Source organism: Carassius carassius, chromosome 4, assembly GCF_963082965.1.
Source record: "Carassius carassius chromosome 4, fCarCar2.1, whole genome shotgun sequence".
Classification (NCBI taxonomy): domain Eukaryota; kingdom Metazoa; phylum Chordata; class Actinopteri; order Cypriniformes; family Cyprinidae; genus Carassius; species Carassius carassius.
The window spans coordinates 15310916-15320018 of NC_081758.1; the positions used below are offsets into that span (position 1 = coordinate 15310916).

Sequence of the window (9103 nt, forward strand, 5' to 3'; positions counted from 1 at the left end):
GGACTAAAGCACCACTCTGCATGTGTTCTGACACTGAGCAAAATGAATGAGGCCACAAATAAAAAAACCTAAAACATGCAGTTGGAGAAAAATGAGAACAATTGTGTTCCAATTCCCCCTTAATGGTTATTCATAAAAGGTGTCCACAAGTCTAATAGCGTTTGTTGTACACATTGGCATAAATCATTTCACACCTGTATGTGTGTTTGGCTGCATACAGCATTATCAATTATATTATAGCATAGGCTCTGTTTAAAGTACTAAAATACTTATCACATATAACAATATTGGTTTTTAATATTACACATGTTTTATAATGCATGTGTTTAATTAGAGTGATATTTTTTATATACTTTATATTAAATTACCTGATTCAAAATGATTTAATTTTCCATTCCATATATAGAACTGGTTCAAAAATCAGAGAAAGAAAAAAAAAAAACACAAAGAAAGCTGAAGGACAACATGTTCCATCCATTAATAGAACACATTTCTTTAAAATCAGATTATTGTAATAAATAATCTGATTTTAAATGCAAAATCTTAAATGTAAACCATAATGAGTCAGACATACACAATTTTAATAATAGGAGTAATTTCGTAGAATTACTGTACATGTTTTGACAAGATTTTAGGAATATAAAAAAAGTTAGTGGTTTTGAGCAAATGTAGCAAGTCTTTGCAAATGTAAATCAACTTCATTTCTTTTATCAATTCAGCACAATCAGATGTAAATTAAAGTACAAATAGCCTGATTTCTAATCTATGCAAGAGGGTGATTTTAATTAACTGAACAAAGGCCAATTCTTTTGGCTAATGTGATATTTGCAGTGTGGAACATCAAACACCCAAAGTCTGCGAATGGCTCCGGATCATTTCATGTTGCTACAGTAATTATCAGCGAGAAGCAACCTCTTCATGAATCAGAATCAACAGACAAAACATCTTTGTTGAGACCAAAAGCTGTGGTTTAAATCATAAAGACCTGTTACTGATGATCTGAAATCCACATCTGTCCAACAAATCAACTAAAAATGACAAGAAAACTAATTTATCACATTTGACTTCATTTTAACAGCTTACACATTTAACCCCCCCCCCCCCACAGAATTATTATTATTTTCCCCCAAATATTCAAAAGAAATACAATCTTACTCCAAACTTAAGAATGTTAAAGTAGATAACGTAAGAAATAAAAAGGCATCACAACTGTTTTCAACATTGATAATAAGATTCATTTCTTGAGCACCCATTATAAAGCATTGTGTGTGCAGGCATTTCAGTGAACATCTTTTGTTTACACTTATCATATATGATTATATAACAAGGCTTCACTCGAGTTTTACCAATCCAGCAGGCAAGAGATTGTTTCTCAGAGTTCTGTGACCTAAATAGACAACCCACTGTAAAATATCACATAAGTGTAAGTCAGCTGACCAATCAGTGAAATTGCTATTTAATTGAAATGATTATATAAAATGTGAAAGCATTATTTATTTGTTTATATAGTACCACCTAACAATATTGTAAGGGTGGTTTCCCTACAGTGGTTCACGCTTGCCAAGGGACTAAAGAAACGTTGTCAGCACGATCGCATAAAACTGTACATTTCTAGTCTGTTACCACCCACTGCCACTTATACCAATGACGGAAATAAGCACAGGTATAATAGCTAAATATGTGAGAGAGCGTTGCTATTAAGTGACTATATTGTATTGCAATAGGTAGCATTTCAAAGTTAATATTGAATCAAGACTAGTTAGCACATAATTAATAATTGAAAAGGTTTAATAACAAAATTTTGTTATGGTTACACTTGAATTGGTTACAAAATAGATGAAGGATGGTAAAACATATAGTTAATTGTACCCAATATGTAAAATATTACCTGAGAAGGAAAGAGAGAGGGAGAAAAAGTGGGAGAGAGGGCAAGGCCCCGAGAAGAGAGCTCCAGCAGAGGAAAGAGCCAGCAAAGAAAAGCCAGCAGAGAGAAAGAGACAGAGCAAGAGTCTTCTTTTATCCCTTCCTTGACCATGTGACTGAAACCCAAACGTGAGACTTTCAAACTGACCAATCAGCAGACTACAGCTTCACCCACTGTGCAAAAGCTGACAATTAGCAGACCCCCGATGTATACCCCTGTTGGCTTACAGGCCTTGATCAATATCAGCACTTTTGTGCCTTCAGGAATGCCAAATGGCCCTTTTGTTACTCAAGATAGTTTGGGAGAGGAAAACAGAAGTCTTTGATAATTTTTGACCCTACAATATTATATCATATGTTAACATTACATTAGCTAACATGAGTACTTTTAATAAAATACATTTGTGCTTTATTTGCATTAATTCATGTTAGCAAATAGAACTTTTAATAATAATAAAAAAATAGATTAGTAGATGTTAAAATTTGAACAGATTCATATATGCTGTAGAAGTGCTGCTTGTGATAACTATTGTAGTTAACTAATGTTAGCAATCCATTAGCATGAGCTTTTCTGATGAATATAAGGAGTCAACAAAAAGGTTAAAAAAGAAGGTTAGGTTAGGATATTATGACCATATTTACATGAGAAGAATCCCAATCCAAATGAGACTTGACAGAACAAGAAGAATTTCTTCTAGGAAATATAAATCAGCCTTGGCATGAAGATCTGGCAAGCAGAAAGCTTGTTCTAACATGAGACGAATCTCTGTGCTGATACCTAAAAACACCACAGTATCTTAGTTTGTAACAGAGTGAGGACCAGTATGCTTTGATACACTCAAGTAGCTGTAAGCCAACACGATTAAGCTCATGTTCAATCATATACTGCATTATGTCAGAAAACAGTTCATCACACATGCAACATAACTTGAGAAAGCTTTTCATATTACCATTCTTAATCCATTCATTCCAGGCATGCAATTTGTCACTATCATGATCCGCAGCAGACTCTGTGGAAATATAAACTATATTTTAATAAAATAAAGAAATGGATACAGAAATCTTTAAACAAAATGTAAATAAAATGTGATTTTACAACACAAACAAACACTAGCCCATACATTTATATATATTATCAAATGTCCTCATCAGTTAATTAAATGCTAAGTTATTCTCACCATGTGAGTGATCCAGAAGTTTTCTCAGCTCTCGCAGAGTCTGTGTGAGCTTTCTCAGTCTGTGATATAGGTACACGTTCTCCTCTCTCAGAGTGTGAATTGTATCTTGAAGCTCATACGAAAAGCTAATTTGTGGTATTAAACATATGGCCAACAAAACAAGAGCCAGATGCATTGAAAACATCATTCTTTCAGTGAAATAATTATTGTGTGGCCATGAACAAAAAAGAGCTTAGAGCTACTGCCTGCATTTAGAAATCAATCCAGTTCTCATGCACCATTTATTTTGGTTGCAATACAAGATGTTACACTGTTCTACATAGAGACAAGTTCTTAAACTTTTGTGAAAGAAAACTGGTGTGAAAGTCTAAAAATGTTACTTCTTTCATGTCAGGCATTTGTCTCAACAGATTTGTTGTACTTTAGTGGCCTTTTATTCAACTCTCAGGCAGACTCAAGCTGGTTTATACTGTAGTGAATATTTTTCAAATTTAAAAGTCTGTTTCTGTATAAATACCCTATATAAATAATACAATAAAATAAAATCCATTGTTATTGCTCATCAGGGGAAATTAATCAATTAGTCACACACATGATGAAAGTTGTCACAATGGCACCCTGCGATCTGTTTTAGACTATTTAATGCATTTTTAATTGTATAAAATTGCAACAAATAGATATGTGACATTCACATATGTTATGTATTTATTTACTTTTTTTTTTTTTTTTCATTTTAAAATTTCTGCTAAAGAAAAACAAAAGTGTAACTGGACTGTGAAAACTAGTTCCCCCTACAAGTTAAAGGGTTAGTTCACCCAGATAGCAAATTTATGTAATTAATAACTTACCCTCATGTTGTTTCAAACCCGTAAGACCTCCAATTATCTTTGGAACACAGTTTAAGATATTTTAGATTTAGTCCGAGAGCTCTCAGTCCCTCCATTGAAGCTGTGTGTACGTGTGTCCATGTCCAGAAAGGTAAGAAAAACATCATCAAAGTAGTCCATGTGACATCAGAGGGTCAGTTAGAATTTTTTGAAGCATCGAAAATACATTTTGGTCCAAAAATAGCAAAACCGACGACTTTATTCAGCATTGTCTTCTCTTCCGTGTCTGTTGTGAGAGTTAAAATCAAAGCAGTCTGGATATCCGGTTCCCGAACGAATCATTCAGTTCACCAAATCAAACGGAATCGTTTTAAACGGTTCGCATCTCTAATACGCATTAATCCACAAATGACTTAAGCTGTTACCTTTTTTAATGTGGCTGACACTCCCTCTGAGTTCAAACATACCAATATCCCGGAGTAATTCATTTACTCAAACAGTACACTGACTGAACTGCCGTGAAGAGAGAACTGAAGATGAACACCGAGCCATAATTACACCTAATACCGGAACATGAAGCCGGATGGCTGGTGCTGACAAGTGTTTAGTAAACACTGTAACTGAGCACTGCGAAGGAAACTCACCGAGTTTATTAGTAGACACATAACCACCAGCAATTTAATACACAAGTATACACAGAAAGGGTCACATACTTACCCACCCTCCTGCGCTGGAGCCCCTCTCAAGGGGCGCCTCCTTTTAATCCGGACAATCAGTAAGGTGGTTGCTATGAACCAGCCAAAAACATTATAGGTCCAGCATAGGAGACTGTTGTGTGAGAGGTTTCCACCTAACCTCGATCAGGTGGAGAGCTGGTGGTTACAGGGGAATTAGGAAGGGAAGGATAAAAGCAGAAGTTAAAAATCCATAAAGGGAACGAGTAGATACCTCGGTATCACTCTGATTCAGATGAGAATGCTGCCTTGTCTGGATCACATCCCTTAGGTTCTGCTTACCTCCTTGTGACCCACGATTCCTCTTACCCCTGCCTGCAGGTGGAGGAGGAGCGCGAGTCACGACACTAGCCTTCTGTGCCTGTCTTTGATTCTCAGATCGAGACAGGCCAGGACCCCTATGTGGTTCGGGCTCAGATCTGGACCTTCGTGGAACGAAGGATCTGAAAGCAGCGGAGTGCGCCTTCATCTCCCTGAACTTCTCGATCACCGTCTCAACGGAAATACCAAAATGTTCAGAGGGAAAAATCTAGGCATTGAGAAGAAAGCCTTTTCTTTCTTCCGAATGTCTACCAGGTTCATCCACAGATGTCTCTCTGCTACCACCATGGCTGCCATAGTCCCGCCTATGACGGAGGTGGCCTGCTTGGTAGCCTGGGGAGTCAAGGGAGATAATTAATCAGAATACTTACCAAAATTGCTCCTGTGTCCATTTCTTTTACTGGCTGAACCGTCCATCCATCTCTTAGACGGCAGCTCCTTGGGGGCTGTCCACTCCAATTCCATATCTGCCACCGCCTCCGTGAGGATCGCCATAAGCTCGGCATCTAGCGATGTGGGGGCAGCTTCAGACGGGGCCTCGGACCACGCTCCCGGGTCTGAGGCATTAGTAGACATGGCGTCATCCTCGTCATATCCAAACGAGACCATTTCCCGCGCTTCAAGTGGAGGGCGGTAACTGGCCTCAGAGTATGAGAGGGGATCTTCCATGTGAGGGTGGCGTGGGCGTTGGGTTGACGCCAGTACCTCGACAGAATCCGTCGACGGAGCTCTCTGCAGTCTCCCGGTTTGCGGCTCGACGGCGGCGGACGGGGGAGAGGCAGGAGATACAGGGCCACGGTTGCGGGTAACGGCCAGCCTTGCACGAAGGATCTTGATGGGAAGCTCCTCACAGGCACGACATCCCGAACCTTCGAATGCCGCCTCTGCGTGAGCCCGACCCAGCAGTAGCGGTTTTAGGCACGGGCGAACCGGGCAGCCGCCCAGGGCGTCATTTTTTCATGGTTTCGGGGTGGTGCTAGCGCAGTGGATAAGACACATGTCTTTGGTGTGAGAGACCCGGGTTCGAATCCACTGTGAGACACCAATGTGTCCCTGAGCAAGACACTTAACCCCTAGTTGCTCCAGAGGTGTGCGACCTCTGACATATGTGGCAATTGTAAGTCGCTTTGGATAAAAGCGTCAGCTAAGTGAATAAATGTACGTATGTATGTATGTGTATGTATGTGACACATTGGGGGCGGCAGCACGAGCAGATTAAAAAAAAAATCCTCTGCGTCGCGAAACGGTTTTTCATCATTTATATCATTTCACTGTGTGTGGAATTGGCAAATTGGCGCTCCCTGCAGCTGCCGGCGCCCCTGCTTGCTGAAAATGTACCATGCACAGAAGCTGTGTGTTGTGAGAGAAGTGTAAAAGGGGGCGGGGTAGAGGCGCTGGCGACATTTCACCTCTGGGTCTCTCAAATTGAATGGACAGGGCGGGGGGGAATCCACACTATTAATATAATTAATAATAGGCTAAAATCAGTCACACACCTCGACTTTCTTCCAAATAACGCACATTTCATTCATAATGTTATAATACAGGCATATAGTTCCTGCAAATGAAACTAGGTAATACAAAACGATTATGCGGTCATCAAGGTGAATTGGTTTAGTCTTGACTTCTGGTCGTGAGTGACAGTTGGGGGGATGGGAAATCTGTTGATTGTCGAGTGCCAAATAAACAGAGATGGAGAAGAAAAGGTCAAAGCCATCAGGTGCCCAATTTCGAAAAGAAAAGAAGAAGAGGAGAAACGAGCAAAAGATAAAGGTATGCAACTATGTTCTCTCTCTCTGTATGATTACAGTATCCATTTCATGAATGAAGGGCTAATGTTAATTGGTGGTGGGTATAACTCTTTGTTAGCCTTTTTGCTATGATGCTTGCTATGCTTACAACAATAATTTGGTTTCAACTCAATCACGAGATCTAATTTATAATATTGTGCTTTGCAATAAAACTGTTACAAGTTCAGTTATCATTTCCATCATTTGGTTTAACGTTAGGCCCTGTAAATAACCAACAGCATTTTCAAATCTGTAGGTTAAAGACGAACATTTGCTATTTATTTGCTACACAGTATGCTAAGTATAGTTTCCTAAGAATACAAGTCATAACTAAAAGTGTGTCATGCATAGAAATTGAGGCAGTAACCAAAGAGCTAATGGTTCCTCCATGAAAGTTAGATTAATATACAAATTTTGGTTGAAAAATATCCTGAAACCCAAAACGTTTTTGGTGATTAAAAAATAAAATCCCATTGTTTTTGCCTGTACATATAATTTAAAGTCATTTTATTTTTTAAACAATTGAGTCCCAGTGACCATAGCATAACATGAATAAAATATAATTTTTCAATAATTTTTTTTACCATTTGTTTCTATGCTCTAAACAATGTGATGACATGGGGGGGTAATATTTATTTATTACAATAAATAAATGTTTTTTTCCGGGTCTAGGAGGATATAGCGTGTAATGACAGACATTTAGTGTGTAAGAGCATGTTTATGTAACTCTTCTATTATGTATTGAGTCAATTTGACCCCAGGCTGTTTTAGCTTTATAAAACATTATCCTATGGTCTTTTGATTTCAAATGCAATTCAATTGCAATTTCAGGGGCACTTCTAAAATATTTTGGAGCATCCTCTGCCACTGGTCAGGATGAGCCAACAACCTCCCCCGCTACACAGGCCTCTTCTGGAATGGTCTCGACCCGTCAGGATGAGCCAACCACCTCCTCCGATACACATATGTCTCCACAAATATCTGATATTGAGGATGAAGACCTCTTTGCCTCTACTTCTCCCCAGCATGAGCTTTCAGGTGTGCATATCGTGTGTGTGTGTGTATGTAAGCTACAAGACAACTGGACAACTGCAATTTAATGTAATTGTAATATTTCTGCTCATTTATGAGTAGGACTATGTTTTTTCACTGCTATGTGTTTTGAGTAATATGCCAATATGCTGTCTGATAGAAATGCCTGGAGCTGAACCCCCACTGAGCCCCACTGGTGAGGATGAGCCTCTGTCAATCGACCCTGCTAACTGGCCCTCACATCTGACTGACAGGTTTCGGACTGAGCTGGTTCGCAGAGGACCAAGTAAGGTGCCACCTGGCTTTGTTTTCCGTATGAATGAGAGTGATGGGAGAAGTTGCCACCAACAATATTTTAAGAAGACATTAGTAAGTGGTGAAAAGATGGCAAGAAGTTGGCTGATTTATTCAATTAAGAACAACAGCCTCTTTTGCTTCTGCTGCAAATTGTTTTCCAAGAGGAACATCAATTTAACAAGTGCAGGAATGGCAAATTGGAAACATGCAAGCAATTATCTCACATCACATGAAAACAGTACAGAACACCTCAATTGCATGAAAGCATGGAAGGAACTGTCAATGAGGTTAAAAAGTGGGACAACTATTGATAAGCAGGAGATGGCACTTCTGGAGGCTGAAAGGGTGAGATGGAGAGCAGTGCTGACACGTCTCACTGCTATCGTGCAGTCACTGGTTATTCGAAATTACTTGTTCACACAGAAACACTGTTCACACCATCAAATGGGAACTTCCTCAAAGATGTCGAACTTATGGCCAGGTTTGATCCCATCATGAAAGATCACCTTAACCGTGTCGAAAGAGGAACAGCAAGTCATAACAGCTACCTAGGCCATCATGTGCAGAATGAGCTGATTGATTTGTTGAGCAGCAAAATCATATCTGCTATAGTGGATGACATCAAGCAGGCAAAGTTTTTTTCAATAATTTTGGATTGCACCCCAGATATAAGCCACACAGAACAGTTGTCAGTGGTCATTAGATGGTGTCACTGATGGAGAAGCCCAAATATTCTTAATATTTTTTGTTGATAATATTGTTGCTCTCTGCTTTTGTTACTTTTTATATATCTGATTGTATATATTTTTGGCATATTAATATAGTGTATATTTATTTAAGTTCTGATAACTTATACTCATATTTTGTGCAGAATGGTGTTCATTGTCCTTTGGCAATGTTGGAGGTGGAAATTGTGCACCTTAAAAAGTGTGTTTGCTGTTTAAATTGCAATAGTTAATAAATTACCACTTATGTTGTTATAATAAAATATAACTTTGTGC

General features: G+C 38.8%; 1 long non-coding RNA gene across 1 annotated transcript; it reads right to left on the reverse strand.

Moving 5' to 3' along the window:
• Window positions 1–2452: 2452 nt before the first annotated feature.
• LOC132129799 (uncharacterized) lies at window positions 2453–3653 on the reverse strand. The gene is made up of 3 exons (XR_009428583.1): window positions 3102–3653; window positions 2874–2933; window positions 2453–2701 (listed from the first exon to the last, which is right to left on the reverse strand). It is a non-coding gene; the product is annotated as an uncharacterized LOC132129799 (long non-coding RNA).
• Window positions 3654–9103: the final 5450 nt, after the last annotated feature.